Source organism: Pteropus vampyrus, unplaced genomic scaffold (genome assembly GCF_000151845.1).
Source record: "Pteropus vampyrus isolate Shadow unplaced genomic scaffold, Pvam_2.0 Scaffold3, whole genome shotgun sequence".
NCBI lineage: Eukaryota > Metazoa > Chordata > Mammalia > Chiroptera > Pteropodidae > Pteropus > Pteropus vampyrus.
The window spans coordinates 11,709,302-11,726,028 of record NW_011888784.1 but is presented as its reverse complement, the minus strand read 5'-3'; positions in this window follow the sequence as shown (position 1 = coordinate 11,726,028).

Here is a 16,727-nt window from a genome sequence, read left to right as displayed (position 1 = left end):
CTTTACTCCAATTTCATTCTCTTCTCACTGCAATTGGTGTTTCAAAAGCTGCAACCAAATAATAACAGTAAAAAATGAATTAGGCACTGTTCTTATTGCTGTGCATATATCACATCCTTTACATCCTTAAGTGCCCCCTAGAAAGTGAGTGTTGTAATTATTCCCACTTAATTGATGAGAAAATTGAAACCTAGAGATGTAAAATAATTTCCCTAAGGTCACCACTTAGGTAGGTGATGGTGTCAGGATTAGAACCCAGATAATATCATGCTGACTGAATGTATGCCCAGCATACATCATGGGCTCTAGATAACAAGGGATTTCACTTCATTAAAGAACTTTTGCCTGATGGGAAACTGATCAACCTGGAGAAAGGACAGACATGAGAATTATATCCAACCTGTGCTATGTGTCTCTCTCTTGCTTTTGATTTTCTTTGATTTTCACTGTTTATATACAGAAATTGAAATCATCCAGGAACTTTGTAGGAGATCTGCTCTTTGCAGTAAGCAGAAGACTGTTTTGCACATGAATGCAGAAATCTGAATGGTGAAATGTAGACTTACCTGCTTCTGGTTTGGGGTCCTGGCTGAATTACCATCTCGTTAGTGACACTGCAAGTGTGATCCCCTAGCAACCATAACTGAGAGCTACTTCTTGTTTATTCTTTTTCAAGGTAATGAAAAAGAGTGGACCAAAGACAGGCAGGCCCTTATCACATCTAATCAAAAAGGCTAACACCAGCAGTATAAGTCTTCGAAACCAGGAGGGAAAAAAGAAAAAAAAAATAAACCTGATAGATATATTCTGCTTGGTTCCTTTTTCCTTTGTTCACCTCCAGAACTTCACTATAGCTAATGGACTCTGACATTATTTTCTGTCTCCAAGATGGTTTCTTTTGTGTTTTCTTCTTCTTCCTCCTCCACCTCCTATTATTATTATTATCAGTGCTAGAATAGCATTGCATTAAATACAAAGAGAGAGAAAGAGAGGGAGAAATCAGATCAGTAGTTGTGTCTTCTAGAACAAGTTACCACATCTTTATTATTGAGAAAGTCCCTTAAATTACCTTAGCCTCTGTTTCCCCAGTCATAATTAAATCAGTGATGTTTATGCCAGTCCTATTTACTTTCCATGGAAATCATAAATAATAATGAGTTTAATAGATATTGAATTAATATACATTTTAGTTTTAGTGGAAAACATAGTATCAGCTGTAACTATTTTTGTCATCTCAAGCTAATCACTGTACCAGAATATACCATCATTCTTTCTTATGCTTTGGATATCCCCATCTGAAATGGTCATCTTTTATATATATATTCTCCAACTCTTATGATTCAACTGTTTGTTTTTGTTTTTAATCATTAGACCTTCACAAATCAATTAAAGGGCACAACCATCTTACCTCCAAACTCACAGCACACACTCTATTTTAATCTTTTTGGTAGCGTGTGACACATATAATATTCTATTTTGAATTGCTATAAAATTTTGAAAGGTATTTAAATTTGTGTGGGTATTACATTTATTTAAATTTTGTTGGTATAAGCTTCTTTAAAGCAGGCATATCTTTTTATATCGACAATAGTATTTTGTACAGGGCTTTGAGCATAATAGCTGTCCAAAAAAATGTCTAGTTATTAATAGTGGCCAAATTACCCAATGTTGACAGTTCCATACCCCAGCAAAGGCTGCAGTTGGTTGAAGTTTATGACCGTTGTCAGGATTCTTCTGTGTTTTTAGGAAGAATTCTGCTTCTGACTAGAAATGTTCCGAAAGACTAAGAAGTAAGCTAGGTCGTAATCCTACTCATTGTGATTACCGGGTTTACATAGAACTTCCCGGAAGTTCTTACTACTTTCAGAGATATTTAGTTTACACTCACTGATGATGAGGAGGAGATGAGGTACACCAAAAGCTTCTGGCCTCGAGATTTACCATTAATCACCGGGTACCTACCTAATTATGGTTTGGCCATATCTTCCCTTCTCATTTATTCCCTGTGATTATGGCAGGGTAGAACAACAAAGAATTCTATATTGTCAGCCACAGGAAGTAAAAGTGGAACATAAATATTTTTCATCTGCCAAGTAAGTATTGTTATTCCATGGGCATAGTGGTTTTTGTATTTAAAATGACAGATCCTGTCACAAAGGGTCTTAATATTATATTGAAAAGATATCTGTATTACAGCAGAGGTTAAAAAACTCATTTATTTATAAGACTCCCAGGTCCTGGAGAGGTCTTCTGCCTCTTTCTCCCTGCAGACAGTTAATATCATTGAAAATAAAAAGCTGTTATATTATATGACAAGGCACAGTGATATTAAAAACAAACACAGGCTGGCTGGTGCCAGAAATGTGTTCTAGTGCTGGTAAACTGTTGGCTCTAATTGGGGCGGGGGGGAGGGGAGTAGGTGCCATTTTTTGTTTTGTTTCATTTGTTTCATTTTTTTCCTTCTAGCTATTTTTGCATTTCCGCATGCAGAACCTGATTCATTAAAAGTTACACAAATAAGTTACTCAAAATAAAGTAGGCTTTATTTCATGGGGTTTTCAGGTTAAGAAAAAATAAAATCACCTAAAGAGTAGATGAATGGTGAGAACTGACCAGGGAGCTGGCTGGAGGCATAGCATGTCTAACCTTAGCATGTCTAACCTTAGCATGCCTAGCCTGAACTACAGAGAAGCTTGCAGCTTTACAAAGGTGAAGGGCAACAATCCAAAAGTGTGGGCTAAAGGATGTTTGTTCACTCCCCTGCAGCCAGTGTGCCCTTTTATTGCCTTCATCGCTGCAGCTTTTCATCTTAGCTGCAAGAGTGAAGAAACTCAGAGACTGTTGTTCTGCACCTACTGAACACAACGCATGGTCAGTGGGAGACAAGAGCATTTTCACCTCACATCAGGCACCCACTGGGGTTCCTCCGCTGGATTCCATGGATCTCATGTCTGAGCTACCAGGTCACCAAATGAAGCCAATGGTAGCTGGTCCTGCTAAAGTAATGACCGTGGAGTAAATGTGCCTTAGAAGTCAAGTGGGACTACAACCAAATGCCAGACTAGGGGGATATTGTAAGCGCCACCTGAAAACACATTAGCAGCTCTGTCTAGACAAAAACGAATGCAAAGCCAAAGTGCAATTCAGTGAGAAGCTAGTTTCGTCATTCTACCCAAGCATACAGATTGGAAGGAGAAAATAATACAGTCAAGCCCATGTACACAGGAAAAATTCCATTTAACTTTTCTTTTCTAACTTAAGGTTCATAACGGGTGAGGAAGAAAAAGCTGGAGGGGTGTCGATAATTTCATTTTTTAATTTGTCTTGTCTGCTCTAGGCATTCTTCAGTTCAAAGCAACACTTTTAGCTCCCTTCATTCTGCTTGTTTGTGTTTGAAAGAAAACCAAATTAGATCAAGGACTTTATCAAGTCAAGGCCAAGGCCCACCTTGGATCAGTTCGCTCAGCAAAGATTGACCTAGTATTGCTATAGAGAAGGCATTGCATTAAGTGTTATAGGGAATTCACAATCCCTACCCTAAAGTACCTAAAGTCAAGGAGGGAAGGAAAGATATGCAGAGAAGAGTCTTAAAAGCAGTGCCACTGACAGTGGTGTGCCTATGATGTAGCAAAGCAGACAAAATTTTGCAAGAGGGAGGAAATACAATTTCGTTTTTATATTAACTATCCGGAAAAAATATAGCATGTATCTATTCTATTTGAAAGGCAGACCTAGTTTATAAATATATTTTTGTGTAATCACAAGCATTTTTGTTTAATTCTAAAAAGAAATTGTGATTTAAACAATGTTCATTTTTTAAAAATTTGGGGCCAGAGGACAATGTTTATTATTCTAATCGTTCTAAAATATATTCTGTAAATCATGGTAGTACCACCTCAAAATGCAATGTTAGTTCCTTGCTGTCCACTACATGTGGCTACAATGAGCGATCAGCAGTCTGCAATCAGGAAGAGGGTCTTCAGCAGACCCTAACCTTACTGCCACCCTGATCTTGCATTTCTAGCCTCCAGAACTGTGAGAAATAAATTTCTGTTCTTTATAAACCAACCAACCAAATAAACAAATGCAGCACTAAGAAAGTTGTCACAGAAAAGGTATAAAATGTTTATTTTCAGATGTGGGATGATCGGTCAAACAGGGTTAGATCCTATACCATTTACAGTTTCTAGGTTACATCACGGAAATGAGAGATGGAGCTGATATAGGACTTACGGTTTAGACTGTGATAAAACTGTTTTTAAAAGTTTTTCTTCACTAGTCTTTTTGGCCATAAAAGAAATTCCTTGAGTTCATATGTGTATGTTTGTACAAATTTAGACTCCGATTTCCTGGCAAAACTAGTTATTTTAAACCAGTTATTTGCCATGTAGTATGAAGTAGCACATGGATTGTGCAACAAGCCTTCTCTGCTCCCTTTTCTTAATATAATGACGAAAGATATAATCTTAACAAAACTAGTTTTCTTCCTTTATCATTGAATGCTGTTGCAGGTGTTATTTTTGACATATTTGAGTGTGGCTAGACATTCACGTCTGACTCTAAACATGTGTTTGAGATCAAAGTTTCTGCTTGAAGGTTTTATTGGCAAGAATTCTAGTTTCCTGTTTAGTTCACATAGATCTCTTCCTTAAACAACCTTCCATAATATTTGTAATATGATATGAACCATATATTTCAGTGCTTTTAAAATTTTCTCTTTACTGATTTGTAACTTTTTTTTTTTAATATGGAAACTTTCCCTGCTGAATGTACAGAGCAGGGCCTTACTGTGGGCTCTGTTTTAGGAATGAGCTCCAAACAGGTGCTTGAGATGTCTTTAGAAAGAGAAAATGATGTCTTGTGGGGAGAAGTTGGTTCAAAGGTTAGATATGTGTATGGCATGAGAATATCAGGATAGGGCTTTATGCACGGTGGGCTCAACTCCCTTTGCATTACAATAAACTTTTATTGTGTGCCTATGATATAGATAGAAAGCATTGTGTTAGGTAGGTCTCAGCATAGGGAACAAATGTGAAGAAAACATGGTTTTTACCAAACCAATCAGGTTTTCCCACTCAATTGAAAAAGAGCCATTTGCTAAAACAAACTATCACAAAACACCCTTAAATTTAAAGGAAGCTCTAATTAGTATCCGAACACAATAAATTGTTATAGCTGTAAGCAGAGGGAGCTGAAAATTCCAAAGGACATAATTTTATCAAGATAGGCAAGACTTTATTAGGCAAAACTACTTTCTACAAAGTGGAAGCCAACATATCTTGTTAAAAGTGGGGGGAGGAATGCAGGCAACACCTGGGAAGATTAGCCTACATGGTGCCAGACATCCGTTTTGTTTTGAAATATCCTAAAGTCTCATTAATTTTTATTCTATGATTTGGTGACTTATAAGCAACATCGTTCAGGGCTGACTTGGCCCTAGAAATATTCTGTATGTTTAGATTAATCACTTTGTCAAGTTCGTTTCCTGCAAATATATACTTCTGTTTTTAATAGTCTATATCTAAACTATTCCAGGAGTACTATATTGTGTATAGTACTAGAATGGTATTCACTGCTCTCCAGAAGACAGTCCCATCCCAGGTTAGATACTCTTTCAGACCAAATTTACATATATAGAAATGTCCTTAACATTTAGAAGAGACAAAAGGTGAGCAGCCAGAGTTCAATCAAGCTAATGTTGAGGGTTCAATCTGACTCAGAATTCAGATGGTTGGATAATGGAGCTCGCAATTTCCTGGTCTTTCTCTCTCTCTCCCCTTCCATCCCCCACTCCCACTCCCTCTCCCTCTCCCTCTCCTTCCCTCTCTCTCTCAAGTTCCCTTAGAGAACAAATGAGATAAATTGCTATCTGACCCATTGCTTGGGGATAAATATTAAATGGTTTATCTGAGCAACCCAATCACCTCCAGCCAGAGTGGAGAATTGGCCTAAATAATGAAGGCGTGTGTCATCCATCTCTTTGTTTGGCTCCTGGTAACCTTGACAGGAATGAGTGGAGACCATGCTGATTTGTATACACTCAATAATTCAAGGTGTTTGCTTATCTTTCCTTGTCAGATGCTGCTCATCCCAAGTCTATGTTACTATGTAATTAGCCATTTTTTTAACTTTGCTTTTTCACATAAAGCTTTCTTTTTTATTTCATGAATTTAATATGCAAACTCCTCGCTTTTATCAAATGTTGTATTTATTTCATTTGTTAACATGTTCATTAGTTTTTTATTCATATCCTTGATATGCCTTCCCCCCAGTTTTGATTCACCCTCAATGTAATAATCCATTTGATGTTGCTTCCTAAAATATAAATGAAGCGTTTGTACTAAAAATATTATTCCTCAACTGCGCTTACTGAAATCAGATGATATATATTTTTGCTTCTGAATTCTTTCTCCGGCATATTTTCATCAGCTTTTCAGGCTTTTAGTGCTCTTAATAGAATAGTGTGCATTTTCTGCTGTATGGGGTCTGATACTAGTTATGATGAGTATTGGGGCTACTTATCAATATTTCAGGTTCTCTTTTTGAGCCTTCAAGAGATCACCCCTCCCTAAACCCTTGGTCTTGGAATCTCCCTGTGATTTGCCTGGACCAATAAAATATAAGCAGAAGTGGCAGAAATGTATATTTGTTTGTGTGGAACTCTGTGTAATTTTTTCCCCTATCTCAGTGACTATGGAGCTAGTACAAAGCTGAGCTGTATCATGGAGGACAGTGGCCTTGGGGATAGCAGGATTTGCTGGTAACCTTGAGTTAGTGAAGAATAGACCTTTGTAATTAGGGAGGCTGTTTATTTCAGCATAGCCTAGTGTAACCTAATTGATACTTTTTGTTTGCAGTTATTCTGCAGAAGTATTTAGTCGGTAACACTCTGTTAGTCATAAACACTATGTGCCCAACATTGTGCAATGTCACAAGGGAATTATAAAAGAAATTCTACCGTAAATGAGTTTTTAACCTTACTAGAGAGACAAGGCTGACAGACTGAAAATAATTGAAAGGGAAGCAAGGCAAGTGTGTGACTGAATGCTTAGTTGTGAGGTATGGATTCTAAGTGCTCTAGAAGCTGAGAATTCAAGAAGGTGAGAATTCCAAGTGGGATGAAATGGACCAGCAGAGAGTAGGAAAAAAGGGATTCCAGGATATGAAAAAGATAAGCAAATAATACAGTAGGCAAAATGCGAGGTGAGGCAGAAGAGTTTTCACTGAGGCTAGGGGAAAGAGAGATTCCAAGTGAATAGGCAAGCGCTTCTAGCCCCATCTTCATTGTTCTCCATATCTTTTGAGTGGATGTTTTTTTTTCCCCCAAACAAGCTGTGAATAATTTCAGATCAATGAATAGGTTTGTTTCACTTCACCCCCTTTTATGTTTAGAAAAATAGTTGTGTTTGTATACAGCCAGATTTGCTGCATCCTGAGCAAAGAAAAGCCTGGGTCCTTCCCTGCAAGGATTCAGAGGACTAACCTAAGCACCATTCACAAACGACTCCGTGAATATGCCTCTGCCTCCTGGGAATGTATGGGCGACAAAGAGCCTTTTATTGACCAAACTCTATAGCCACGCTCCTCTGGGCCCTCTTCCCAACAAGGCCTCAACCTTTGCCTATAAAGATTTGAACAAACACTAACTTAGTTTCTAACAGGTTAAAGCTGTATCCCTATGATGACTTTGGCCCCCCTTAAAGTGCCTGCCTGAGAAAACTCAAAGCTACCGAAAGAAATTACTGTTTCTTCCAGCCAACACCTGAAGACAAGGCTCATCTCCCAGCCTCTGTGGGAGCCTAACTTTGATAAGTGCCATTAAGCAAACCCAGATGGGTTTCACGTGGACCAACCTCCTTTATCCGGCTTTTTATAATGTTTCTCTTCTCTGACTCTACTAAGCCCTCACTCACCCGCTTCCTATGCCCTCATTCTCTCCTTAAACCACCCAGTCACGTCTGTACAAATCGAAGCTGAGTTCAGTTCACAATGGACTCTTCTCCCTGTTACAGTGGTTATTACTGATTAAAATCTGCCCTTACCACTTTAACTAGTCCAGCTTTGTTTATCTTTGACTTGGCCTAAGCAGAAAAACATGTATCCAGATGGTATGCTAGGAATGAAAATTCATGATATCAAGTGTGAATTGTTTTTTCCTAATATTCATTAGTAATACGAAATCGCTCAGCTTTCCAGGAAGGGCACCGAAGGCCCTTCACTCTGCCTGCACTCTGCACTCTTGCCTCCCCGGCAGCGTCCCTACTAAGGACTGAGGGTGAAATACAACACCTCCTTTTTTGACTCTTTTTCTCTTGAAATCTAAGACTGTTTCCTCCAGAATCTGGTCACCTTTTTGACAATAGTTAACAACATTTAAAGTGCAGAAAACATTTAAAGTGCAGAAAACTAAACTCTGCCATAGTTATAACTTTGGGGGTCCAAGATGACTTTGAGAATTTCTTATTTTTCTTCAAAACTTTAGAAAACTGTTCTATACATATACTTTCTTTTCCATGTTGTATAGCACAATGGAAATTGTCATTGCACACACGATGATTTGGACTAGTTAATTCAAACTAAGAAACATTTTATTCAGAAAAATTTTGACAGAGAGACAAACTTTACAACTGGGCATTTAGGGTAGTTTATATGTTAACCTCATCTCATCTCTTCCATCTAGATTTTTAAAGAAATGATATTGGTCCCTTCTTATCCTTTCTGCTTATATTTTTCACATTTATTTTAGGACATTAATATTTTTGGAGGAAATTTATTCATTTTTCTCTTTCAGAAACATCCCCATTGTGATCTTTTAAAAAATGCTGGACTGTGGAAAACAGTATGGAGGTTCCTCAGAAACCTAAGAATTGATCTACCATAGGATCCAGAAATCCCTCTACTGAGTATTTACCTCAAAGACTTGAAAATTCATATCTGAGAAGATATTTGCACACCGATGTTCGTAGCAGCATGATTCACGATGGCAAGGACGTGGAAGCAACCGAAGTGTCCTACAATAGACGATTGATCAAAGAAACTGTAGTGTGTGTATGTATGTATGTATGTATACATATATGTATGTATGTATATACATATATATACATACATACATGCATACATACATACATACATACAACGGAATATTATATATATACATACAACGGAATATTACTCAGCCATAAGAAAAGATGAAATACTGCCATTTGCAAAAACATGGGTGGACCTCAAGATAATCATGCTAAGTGAAATAAGCCGGATAGGAAAAAAGTTGAAAATCACATATCACTTATATGTGGGATATAAACCTAAAAGCAGCAAATGAACAGGACAAACAAACAGAGACTCATAGACATGGACTATAGACTAGTGGTTACCAGAGAGTAGGGAGGAGGTAGACTGGGTAAAGGGGATCAAATATGTGGTGACAGAAAGAAATCTAACTATGAGAGATGAACACACAGTGTAAATATATATATGCCTTACTGTTAAAATATATAGCTGAAACTTACCGGATTTCATTAACCAATGTCACTATAAAAATAGTTAATTAATTAATTTTTAAAAAATGCTGGAAATGGTGGTTGGGCCCTAAGGAGATCTCTCCTCAGGGCCACCATGGTTTAATCCTCTGGTCCAATTGCGTGGAAGCAGCTGACTTCGCACTGTCTGCTAATTCTCACTTCAGTTATTCCCCCTCCTGTGAATGTTCTCAGACTCTCATGTACTACAGAGAAAATAATCCACGTTTGGCCTCTGTAAAGGCTGTCTTTAATCAGAGCGATGTTTTTGCTTGTCCAACATTCAAAACCTCAAAATTCACTCGAAGTCCTAACTGTATTTTGCAAGATGCTTTTGATCAGTCGGACACTGGCTCACCATTTGATTCAAACCAATGACCCAAGTCTCAAGTGCTCCATCTATTAGACCTGCATAATCATCCAGCTTAGCTGCACATTGTCCATTTTAATTAAGGGTGTGCTACACCCATTAGAGAAAGTTTATGAGCCAGAGGCTGAACTTATTTGTGCCTGTACCAATCCCACAAACAGAGCCTTAGCACCTCCAAAAGGATAATAATAATAATAACAATAACAATAATAATAATGAATGTTGTGTCTCCTTGAATACCAACCTCCAGCTAAGTGCCCTTTCTCTGTATGAATTTCTTGATAATTCAGTGCCATTAAAATAGATTCTCTTAAAGTCTCTGTTCTGTCAAACACAAAAAAGAGAGATATATAGAGTATAGGATTTAATTATCACTGCTCTATATCTCCAAATGTGAGTTTTTCTGAGTAATAATTGCCCAAGTTTGTCTTCAAAAGGCATTTTAATAGTGCTAATACTAGTAAATATTGCTCATTTTGATCTGATGTGCTGTTTTAATGGTTCCCATGGTTCTAAAAGTCATTTCTTATTGTTTTACTGTAGAAAGAATCTTACTTTAATTATGTCATAATTGTTTGGAAGCCATAGAATCTTAATTAATGCCAATGGCTTCAAGGCACAAACCAAATGTAGAGTTTATGTTCATGTTTGTTTCTTCATCTCTTTCTGCCCAAGAAAAGATCCCCCATGAGCTTTTTCAAACTACAGACATTCATAGATGTTTTCTAAAAGAGTCTGGTGATGTCATTTTTTTATTTTTTAAGTCAGATATTTTCAGCTTCACCTCAGTTTTTAAAGGTTAATAAGGAATCAACATTTTATCTTCACAGGGAAATCTTTATCTCAAGAACACAGTTGTTCACTCTGAATGGTAAGAGCAGAAACTTTTGATTGCAGAATGGGATGAACTCCAAACGCCTTCGCTTGGAGTTCCATGACTGCCACAAGCCAAATGCACTCTCTTCTGAAAAATCAGCTCTAGTTAGCATACCACCAACTCGTTCTTTTGATACTTCCTGCAAATGCATTTGTTCACTCTCTTCTCTCTACCTGGAATCCTGTAATGCGCCATTTCAAATCACAGAACCTCTCCTGCAACATCACAGCAAAGCACAGATGACTATACTCCACTCATTTGGCTTCAGGAGTCACACCTTGACTTCATTTACATTCATGGTTTTTTTATCTTTTAAAATCACTGAAGAAAGACCATGTCTAAAAGCCTTGGGATTTGCCATGGCATTTTGCATAAGGACTTACTTGAAGCACATATTCCTTAAATATTGGTTTAGTGATTGCGTATGGACTTTCCCCTTTGGACCTAGCAAGTTTGCAAAGGTACATCTAGAAAACATATTCCTGCTTGGTACCAAAGAATCAGCAAAGAATTTTAATCTCTTAGAAGCAGAAAGCTGGAAATGACTTAGAGATTATATTTCCCTGCATTTAATACAAAGGGGAAACTTGTGCTCAGAAAATTAAATTATGTTTCCCAGGGTCCCACAACTAGTTATTAGCAGAGTTGTAACTAGATCACAGGTTTCCTGACTCTAAGTGTTAAAGCTTTCCCTTGTAATTTTCACAGGCTGAACATCAATCACTTTCGTTTAGCTATTCCAGATATCCCCCTGATTGTCTTAGTCAAATCCCCATTTTGCATGCTAGCTGGTAAGCAACAAATAGCTAAATGGAAACCATTGCTAATCTAACATCTCATTTTCTCTTTAGTTTCAATCTCCTATACAAACTGAGATTCAAATAACTATTTATCTGAATTGATTTGCAAAAGACTTTAGATTTTAACTCAAATGGGGAGGGAATTTGTGCATGGGCCCCTGAGGAGTCAGGGGAAGGAGTGCAGGGGAAAAGGGGAAAACAGAGAGGGCAACATGACCTCTGAACTTGGTTCACCTCTGTGACCTGTTGCCTGGGTGTAGCAATAACGTTATTGATGTCACAAGAGGAAACAGCTGTCCTGTGGATGTCAAGATGAGAAATGTTGATGAAGTGAGACAAAGAACAATATCCTCATTCTGTTTGAAAATAGCCCCAATGAGGAAATGAACAATTTAGTGACTTTGGAAGTGGCAGAAGAGAGCCTCACCATCCTGGACGTGGCATTGTCATGGTTGGGTATGCTAGCCATGGCAGGAGTAAGGCCCCCTTAAATGTTCCTTAGATATGCAACATGACTTGGGTGAGCTAGTAGACGAAGAAAGGTAGAAAGAACATGACACAGGTCACACAGTGCAGTAGCCAGCTGAGCAGACCAGTGAAATACTCTTATGAGAACTATAAATATAACTTAGGAGATATTTCAGGGTATTGGAGTTGGGGAATTTTCTGGTACACCTATTCTGACGACCTTCTACCCACAGGATTGAAACACTTGGGAAACTTGCATACACCCTAATATCCAAAAACGAAACACTGAAGAGTTGTACTAGACACTAAGAACAGAATTGCAGAAAGTGGTCGTGTTTTTCTCTTTACTGCTTCCAATTACCTTTGTTGCTATTATGGCAAAATTAATGGTTACCTTAATATGCCACTTGTGGATATGTCAGCCTGACCAGTCTGTGGGTGGGCAGCAGCCCTGAAATAAAGGAGTTTCCTGAAGTTCTAACGAGTCCTTGGTATCATCATGTTCCAGGCCTCAACTATTATATTTGTGATCCTAGAACAAATATTTTACTTAAAATGAATTAAAGATTTTTCAGATAGAAAGCGGATAATTATAATTGCTATAGTCAATGTAAGTCATTGACTAAGATTGCTATTGAAAACTCTAGGTGCATAGGATGCGATTTGAAACAAAGTGGTATCTGAATCAACTTTGAGGAACAGGTATATGAGAATTATTATGAGCACATTTCTGGACTGTTATCTTTCCTCACGTTTCCCATCTATTATCTGCCTTTGTTCTGGTTCATGCTAGTCTTTTTATAATCCTTTTTTAAAAATACAAAATCAATACAACTTTAATTACAAAAAGCCCATGGTGCCTCTTGAAAAACAGAACAAACAAAAAAGGACATTTTGAAAAGGGGCTAGTGATCTAAGAAGTGTGACCTCAGGCCATCCTATTTCTAAGGGGTGATGTTGTTGATCTGTTGGTCCCATTATAATGATTTACACATCCATATCTGGCACCTTTTGTTCTCCAGTAGGCTTTGTGCTTGGTAAATGGAGAATTGCATACCAACCAGGGGTTTGACATTTACAATGCTTTGTAGCATAAGATAGAGTCACATCTGGGCAAACATTGTCCCTGGTGGTTAGCAGCTCATATCATCTGTGCGTAGTCTGGCTGCCAAAACGATGAGCACTCATTAGAAATGTCCCATTTACTCTCAGAGCCAAATAAAAGCACAAACTAATCTAAAATGAACAGTCACAGGGTATGTGTATGTATGTGTTCAATATGTGCTGACTTCTTCCAGGGCACAAGGCAGCTTGTTTTTCCTTTGAATATTGTTTATATCGGCAGTCTGAATCAGTGTGAGTATAACAATATAGAAAACCTAATCCTGACCATGTGCCTCAGTCCGAGCTGAGAGACATACAAAATAGCCCGATGAAATTCTTTTGCTGATATATACATTAAATTAAAAATTTTGTTCACTGCTTGACACAGCCTCAGGTTTATGAAGAGCCCTGGATACAATTTACCTGAAAATGAGGCTTTCTCTGAGTAAGTGGACTTTGTGTTTGTTTGGTTATTTGTTAACATTTTCTGTAAATGAAATAACTGATCATGAATTCATCTTTGGGTTGGCTGTTACATAAGACACACAACATCCCATCTTAAAGCACTGTAGAGAACTTCACAGCAAACACTTGCATTAATCTATTCTTGAATTTATCTTATTTTCTACCATGATTTTATGTCTTCCTAATTTTAAATTTTTTTATGCATTTATCCTCCAGAATTGTGAGTAATTTTGTTAGTCATTTGAAATCCTTTTTTGGAACAAGATAGTTATAAATACCTAAAACGAATAAAGTAAAACAAAAAACAAAACCATCCTCTGACCTTGAGGAGCCTATAAATTACTTGTGGTGACTCTACAAATTTAGAGAAGATAAAGATATAAAGAGGTCTATACTAGGTGCCAATACATGGTAGACATTTAAGGCAATAGTATCTGAGAGGATGGGAGATTAATCTGGGTGGTAGGACTCGAGGGAAATGAATAGTTGGGATGGAATCTAAATACTGGATCTCCAGTCAGTTATATAATGCCGAGTGGGACATGAACACCCAGTCATGAAACAACATATGACAAAACTGAGTAGGGGAGTGTGCTCCTAGCTAGGCAGGCTGAGAAAGCTAGAGGTCTTTAGTATTCAAATTTGTTTCGTCATTCTCATGGTCTTCACTCAGACCCTCTTTTTTAGACAATCTTATTTTAGACAATCTCAGCACTCTTGCTTTTGTTTTCTCAGTTCAGGGCAGATCAGAGGCAGCAGGAACTCCGACAACTTGAAATGACACCCCGATGAGAGTGGTGGAGAGGGAGCAAAGACAGGACTCCTGGATTTGGTAGCGTAGGATCATTTTTGTGGGGCAAACACACCTCATACCCAGGGGCCCTGAAAGCAAACTTTTCCGCGTGCTAATCTCTGATTTTGCAAGAAATGATTTTATATGTTATTAAATTAATTTTGGTTAAGAAGATAGGTCATATGTACTACATTGAAAAACATAAATAAAATTATTAGAAAATTGCTCTAGACAGATATTCAGTATCCCCCTAGCGTTTCTGTGACTGTGTTCAGTCACCACTAATATAACTATGCCATCCTTGATGCCATTACTATTATCATGAAAATGTTTCTAATGCCACTGCTCTGCAATTGCATCTCAAGTAGCTCATGGTAATTTTATACAAACGGTTCTTTTAGCTTCAGATTCTTTCAGTTTTATAGTCCTACAACACTGGTTTCAGTTCTCAGTTGATGGGGGCTCGACTGGTGGCAGGATTTAGGTCATCGGCTCACCTCATGCCTCCAGTGCTAACACATTATTGTTGAATCAAGCCTTCTTTCCCAGAGAAGGTTTCTGTTCCTTATACCACCTGGCTCCAGTTGTCTACCCTAGGCCACGTTTCTGCAGATAAAGAAAGATCTAAGAATTGGCCTTTGTATGTAGCAAGCTGGTGGTCACTGACAACCTTGACAAGAACAGTTCGGAGTGTGTCGGAGATGATTCTGCTCAGAGTAGCAGAAAAGTAGATGTATAAAGGACATAAAGGCGGCAGTACAGACTGTTCTGAAAAGTGTCACTCCGAAGGGAGAAGAGAAATGGGACAGTAGCTAGAATGGGACATGAACTGATATGAAGCTTGTTTTGTCATTATTGTTTTTATTATTGCTTGTTTGTTTTCTCTTAAGATTGTATCATATCTCGAGGCTGATGGAAATGATCTAACAGCAAGGAAAAAATTGGTTGTACAGGAATGAAGCTTTTGAGTAAGTTAGAGGGATCTAGTGACAAGAGGGAGAGCAAAATATGGCGCCACAGAAACATGCAGGCAAGGACTAGCTGGGGTAAAAGTCTACCTCTCAGAGGGCTGTCCCATGCAAAGCTCCCCTCTTGTCTTCCCAGGGGTTCTCACGTGTAAGAGAGATGTCAGAGTGGTCACAAAACAAGAAAAGGGTTTATAATTGGACTCTGTACATCTTGGGATTCCAGCTGATGCAATTTGATCAGGTTAATTTTATTGATACCAAGCCTATTTTCAAAGTCTATCTTGGAGGGAGAAAAAAAAACCAAACTTTGAAGAAATAGAGCAAGCTGGAATGAGAAAGCAAAGGAGATTAATGGGCTCGTTTTCTCTCTTTTTGTAAATACAGTTTGAAATCCTACCAAAAACAACCTAAACTGAAAAGAAACCATAGCACTGAAAACTTACATTGGCAATTTGGTTGTCAGTGAAAGAACAGTGCCCTGGCATTACCAGTTGCAAAAAGGAGCAGAGAAAGAAGAAAGAGAAGACAAGGAGGGAAGAGAGTGCTGAGAGCGGAGGGAGAGTAAGGTAGGGAGGAAAGTTACAGGAAGAAGAGATAAGACAGAAAGAAATGGAGAGGAGGGAGCAAGGGTAAATAGCCAAGATGAACAAGAAAGTTTTTCAGTTGTAAATGGTTATCATTCCTTTCTCCATACAAATGCCAATCAGAGCAGCAACATGCTGTTAGATTAATATGCAGCAGCAGCCCAGCCTCACAAAGTGGTGTGATGTTTTAGTCTGGTGTCTCGCTCCCCAGATATAATCACCACGCAAAGTAAAGACAAGTGAATAATGTTGGTATTTTTTTTTAATGGAGGATGCCTTTGAGTTTAGCTCAGAGACAATAGCCTGTGGTTGCATCTGATTATAACTCATCTCCATGGGGGTAGATAGTCATTGTAAATGTCTGAGAAATTATGAGCTTCTTTAGCAAGATGAACTCTGTGATTATAACGACACTTGGCATTTGCACATTTTGTAGCCTTTCTCATCTGAAAATCATAGAACTACTTTTATATTATAACTAGATTCTTATGTGTGTGTGTCTTTGGGGTTTGGGGTACATACCGATGAGTGTTCCTTTTCTTTCTTCCTTTCTTCCTTTCTTCCTTTCTTTCTTTCTTTCTTGCTTGCTTGCTTGCTTGCTTGCTTCCTTGCTTCCTTTCTTTCTTGCTTCCTTTCTTTCTTTCTTTCTTCCTTCCTTTCTTTTTTCTTTCTTTTTCTTTCTTTCTTTTTCTTTCTTTCTTTCTTCCTTTCTTTCTTTCTTTCTTTCTTTCTTTCTTTCTTTCTTTCTTTCTTTCTTTCTTTCTTTCTTTCTTTCTTTCT